The following is a 6,000-nucleotide window of genomic DNA, read 5'->3' as shown; positions in this document are numbered from 1 at the left end:
GAAGAATAGTTTGCCCAACTTTGAATCCATTATGATCTAGTTACCAGTGGATAAGTTCCTATGCTTTTCAGCTGGAAATAAAGAAAAAGAAAGAAGACCTTTGGATTTGCCTAATAAAACAAATATATGAAACATTGTTTACATTTATTTCTACTCCCTGTATCTTTACAAACTTTGTAGCAGTGTCCTGTGTTTAGACTTCAAATTTAAAACACCTGGTTTGAGTTAAGAGCAATTTCAACATCACTAGCTAACCTCAAGGCACTCTCTTTTACAATCTTTACAATGGGGGCTCTGACTGTTCATACAGACCCTGACACTCTAGTATCTTTCTCCAAGAAAAAAAAGACCAACACCAAACAACAAACTGGTGTGCTGTTATTTAGGTGTTTTGAGAACTGGTCTGAAAGGAAGAAAAGCTTTTCAGACACAATTTTCATTTACCATCGTACAGTAAAACATGTTGAAACTCTGTGTCATAAAGTAGCTGGGAACATTGCTGTAACAAGTTTGTTTGTTTGTTTTTTAAATGAGACTGGGCTCTCACTATTTTAATGCCTACAATGCCATTAGTATTTACTGAAACTGGGCTTTGTGTGCTGCTTAATCCAAAGTTTCCTGGAGCCAAGTATTTTTCTATTCAATTTAAGACTAACTTGTTCCTTTGTGACTATTTCTGTCAGTATTTAGGACCTCATAGGGCATTTCTACAGGAGGGTAAATTTGCAGGAGGCACCTGAAATCTCCATGGTGCACTTGCTAAGCTGTTTCTCTTACACTGCTGTGAGGTGACCTTCCAAATCTGCAGTGTAGGCATATCCACAAGGTCGGAATCAGAGTTGAAACCATCTGTATACCCAAAGGTGAAACTGAGGGCTATGTTCATAAAGCTCAGTATTTTAACAGTGCAGCTGTCCTGCTTGCCCATACTACTTTGTCCATAGTATATAAAAGCTATATAGTTTTCTACAGGTTCCAATCAATTCTGCTTTTGGGATCTTCTCCAGCCTTAGCACTCTAAAGATGCTTAATGAATTGAAAGATATGTTTAGCAGGCATCAACCAACAAGGATTACTTTGATTTCTGACTTCCTCAAAGTGAAATCTTTATTCTATTTAAATCAAAGGGAGATCTTACATCTGATGCCAAAAGAATTTGACCCGTACCTTCATTCTTGCCACATAGGAGAACCTGAATTTAGAAACTCAGTATTACATCTGCTTCTGGACAGGACACCTTGTTATACAAGGGCTGTTGCAGGTGAACACAAAGTAAGTAGATCTCCCATAGGAAGACATGAGGATAAAGTTCCTGCCACTTCTTCCTCCTCCTTAAGCTTATGTTTTTTTCTGCCCCACCCCCCGCTTCCCTCCTCCTCCACAATGACTGGCTGGATTTCTGCATCTCTACAACAAGCTGGGTCAGGAAACTGACACAGCTGAAAAGTAAGCAAAGTAAAGGAAAAAAGGTTCAGTTTGCGCTTACCTACATAGCTGCTAGCACTACCCCAAAGGACATGCAGCCAAAGCGGGGAGTGATGGAGAGATCATCGCTTTTAATGGTAGCTAGCTTTTCTCTTGGCTTAGGGTGACTGTCAAACTAGAACCTGAGCAACGACTGGTCACCACCTAGAGAGGAAAGAAACCCTAATGGGGAAGATGCAGCAGTTAAAAGCCCCACTATAGCTTAAAGTCTGTGCAGATGGCTACAGAATTTGGGTCTGTAGAGAAAAGCACTGGAAAAGTTTAAATAAAAGTTCACTTTGCAAGCAGAAAAGAAGACAGTAGTTGTTTTTGAAGTACGTGGTAAATTACTTGCCTTTTAGTTAAGCTGTGCAATGGCAACTGAATTCTATGAAACCAGGGACAATGGCACTCCAAACAAAACTGAAATGTAAGAAAGTAGTTCTATTTTAAACAAAGAGCAAAAAGATCATGCGGCTAACCTCATTTAAAAAAAATAAAATAGTCTTATGATTTTGAAGGGCTGAACACCTACTGAGAGAGCAGATCAGGAGCAGATTCTGGGACAAGAAGCTCAGAGACGTCATGAAGGTTGGGCGGGGAGGGGGGAACACCATGAATTCCTGACAGAATAATAAGACTTTGTCAAGGACAGGAAGTCAGAGTCTGTAATGAAGATAAGTGAGGGTTCACAGCACTCTGTTACTGAGCATCCAATACTACAAGAAACAGTATCTGAGGAAGACAGGCATTACAGTTTATTCCCAGTAGGCAGCTGAGCACCACACAGCAGCTTGCTCACTGCCCTCTGGTGGGATGGGGGAAGAGAATCAGAAAGGTAAAATTGCAAAAACTCGTGGGTTGAGATAAAGATGGTGTAATGGGTAAAGCCAAAGCCGTGCAAATAGGCAAAGCAAAACAAGGAATTTACCCACTGCCTTCCGTCGGCAGGCAGGGGTTCAGCCGTCCTCAGGAAAGCAGGGCTCCATCACACCTAGCGGTTACGTGGGAGGACAAAATGCCATGATTCTGAATGTCGCCTGCTTCCTTCTTCTTCCCCCAGCTTTATATTGCTCAGCACGACATCATATGATGTGGGATATCCCTTTGGGGTCAGCTGTCCTGGCTGTGTCCCCTCCCAAACTCTGTGCACCCTCAGCCCATGGGTCAGGAGGACAGCTTGAGAAACAGAGAAGGCCTTCATGCTGTGCAAGCACTGCTCAGCAATAGCTAAAATGCTGGTGTGTTATCAACACTCTTTTAGTCACAAATCTGAAACACAGCACCATATAAGCTGCTGTGAAGTAAAATTAACTCTATTTCAGCCAAAACAAGTACAAAAGGGTTAGATGGGTAAAAGTCACATACAATAAGAAAAAGTAGAGATGTAGAATCATAGAATCACAGAATGGTTAGAGCTGGAAGGGACCTTAAAGATCATCTAGTTCCAACCCCCCCTGCCATGGGCAGGGACACCTCCTTTGAGCAGGTTGCTCAAAGCTCCGTCCAGCCTGGCCTTAAACACTTCCAAGGATGGGGCATCCACAACTTCCCTGGGCAACCTGTTCCAGTGCCTCACCACCCTCACAGTAAAGAATTTCTTCCTAATATCTCATCTAAATCTCCCCTCTTCCAATTTAAAACCATTACCCCTTGTCCTGTCATTACATTTCCTGACAAAGAGTCCCTCTCCGGCTCTCCTGTAGGCTCCCTTCCGATATTGGAAGGCTGCTATGAGGTCTCCCTGGAGCCTTCTCTTCTCCAGGCTGAACAACCCTGGCTTTCTCAGCCTGTCTTCATAGGGGAGGTGCTCCATCCCTCTGATCATCACATATATATGGTCAAGTCAATTCTTAATATACAAGAAGTATATATATACGCAGTCCTGAGTAGCATTCTCTAAGCAATCCTGCTTCAGCAGGGGAGTTGGACTAGATGATCTATATGGTCCCTTCCAACTCTAAAAAAATTCAGCGAAATTCAGTGAAGAAAAGCAACCAAGAAATAAAATTCAGAAGTTTATAAACATCAGCAAAGTACATTCACGGTACAAAGATGACATCAGCCATGAGCTCAGATAAGTTCTTCTGGGAATAGAATAAGGCTGGACAATTGTGGCACTTATGCATCAGACACTGGAGGCAAAAACAGTGACAGAACAAAGCAGAAAGTATGCTAGAGGAGGTGAATAAGATTCAGAGTGATAAGCTTATCCTGATCTAGCAATACTATCAGAATTTAAAGAAATTAATTCTGTTCTATGCACTTTACCCTTCAGCTACCACTAGTATCAAAACCACAGTCTAAATCAACCTCATTCATGGGTTAACCAACCAACAAGATATCCTAGACTGCTACTCTTTGGTCATAAATTGTTGCCTGAATTCAAAGATCTAGTGTTATCCCATTCCCAGAGTGAACTTCATCATTTATCCTGTGACTTGAGTTTGATTAGGAATCAATACCTGAAGTATAGTCCTCTTCTTCATTAAAAACTATCAATTATTCCTGATTGTCTGCTTGGTTTTATGGTGGGTTATAAAAAATTAATATAAATATTAATAATTAATAATTAATAAGCTGAGCAGAATAATTATGGCAAATAATTTTCTCTAAGAAAATGTCTTTTCATAAATGACACCTGATATTTTTTCATAAGCAGAATTAGGACATATAGCTGGCTAAAGCCTAGAACATCTAACACCTAGAATATATTTAATATCAAGTTTAACTCACAGCAGTTATCAAATGGATTATATTTTTTCTTCTGCTTTAAGGTGGTTGCTATGGCAAATGAAGGCTACAAAAAGATGAGCTCATTAGGAAGAGTCAAGGGCAACAAGGGAGAACATACACATGTATATTTCATTAAGCCAATAAAAATGATATATAAACCACTGGAATGTCAGAAGCAATTTACTGCTACTCAGGGTTGAACTCTACTGAAAATTTCATGAGCATCGATCAGGATTATTTTGTGGGACCATCTATAGACATGTTACAATTGATTTATTTTCCTCTCTCTATTTTGATAGACTGCTGTGTAACCCCTGTAAAGTAAGTGCCATTGGATATTTCACAAGAAGGGAGGCTTGTTTTCCTATCCGCTCACACGTCCTCTTAGACCAAGTCATTGATTGCTTGGGTGCATCAGCAACTGATGAAAAGGTGAGACACTTTTCATTCACTTGTGGAAAGTCACTGTATTTTTAGCAGTGTTTTAGGATTTGTGACTCCAACCTACAGCCGTAACAAGAGGCATATTCTTTGTGGTCTGTGTAACATTTCACACATTATCAACAAATATTATGCAGTAAAGAAACACACGCAAGAACGAGTCACTACCCTTTTTCAGTCAACAGGTTTCAGAGGAATAGATCTTAGAAGTGAATAGCCACTATTTGTGCCTGTCACAAAACCTTCTTAAAAATTGGGAGGGAATAAGGAGTGAAGGAGTGAGTCACTGATGTAAGATTTTATTACTGGATAATGTAAAAGTTGTGTTAGAATCATGATCGGTTTGCATCTCAGTTTATGAATGAATAAAATATGTTTTAAAACCATAGCCTATATTAGCGTGCTTTTTTTTTTTCTTGGAAGTGTTTGTAAGAGACATAATCTAACAGTTAAAGAGTGCTTCTCAGGTCATCTCCTTGTTGCAGAGTTTTCCCATCCTTATCAGAGTATCTGCACAGGCTTCCAGTTCTTTGAGTACAGACGTAAAACAGAATCACTAGTCATTTCGGTTTAGGTATCTGAAGTACAACCTACCTGCACAGGACACTGTGGCACAGGAGCAGGTCAGGAGAAGTAAAACGTAGCAAAAGTAGTGTGGGTGCACATCTCAGCTAAAAGAAACGTGAACTCCACAGGCTGTCATATCTGATTACTAACTGTGGTCTACATGGTGCGGCACTGGAAAACAGAGTTGTTTATTATGCCTGACTTGGACTATGACTGATTCATTCTGTATCTCTGGATAGACACAGTAGACTTGTCCCCAGATTTCAGTGTCTTAGCTGTAAAGTATTATTTATGTACGGTAACACTAGATAGCTCATATCTGTGTGTTGGCTTTTATTACTGAGTTTGAATATTAATTACCAGCCAGATGCTGCTGCTACTTTGGTTCCAGATGCTGCCATGTGCCAGTCTCCATCATACAGCTCTGTAGATAAAAACTTACGGATCTCAATAGTTTGTGGACAAAGGTACTTCTCAGATTGAGGGTGTCAGAATTACGCTTTGATTAGCTTATACCTGCAACACCGAACATCCTCCACTTCAAAGTCATAACTAAGAAGGTGTTTTCAAGGCCACTGGAAAGCTGTTAAAGAATAAACTTTGCATATACAGGAAGCTAGGAGACTTCACTCAGGTAATGACTGCAACAAAAATTATAATATTAAAATTATTACTAGGCTATGTTTACTGTTCAAGAAAAGTGATTTTGTGAAGAAACTGAGCAGTCTCTGGTACTTCATCTATCTCTGGCTAGATACAGGATCATATTCCAAGCTACTGCAAGGATCAAAA

This window comes from Numenius arquata, chromosome Z (genome assembly GCF_964106895.1).
Source record: "Numenius arquata chromosome Z, bNumArq3.hap1.1, whole genome shotgun sequence".
Classification (NCBI taxonomy): domain Eukaryota; kingdom Metazoa; phylum Chordata; class Aves; order Charadriiformes; family Scolopacidae; genus Numenius; species Numenius arquata.
This window is presented reverse-complemented; position numbering follows the sequence as displayed.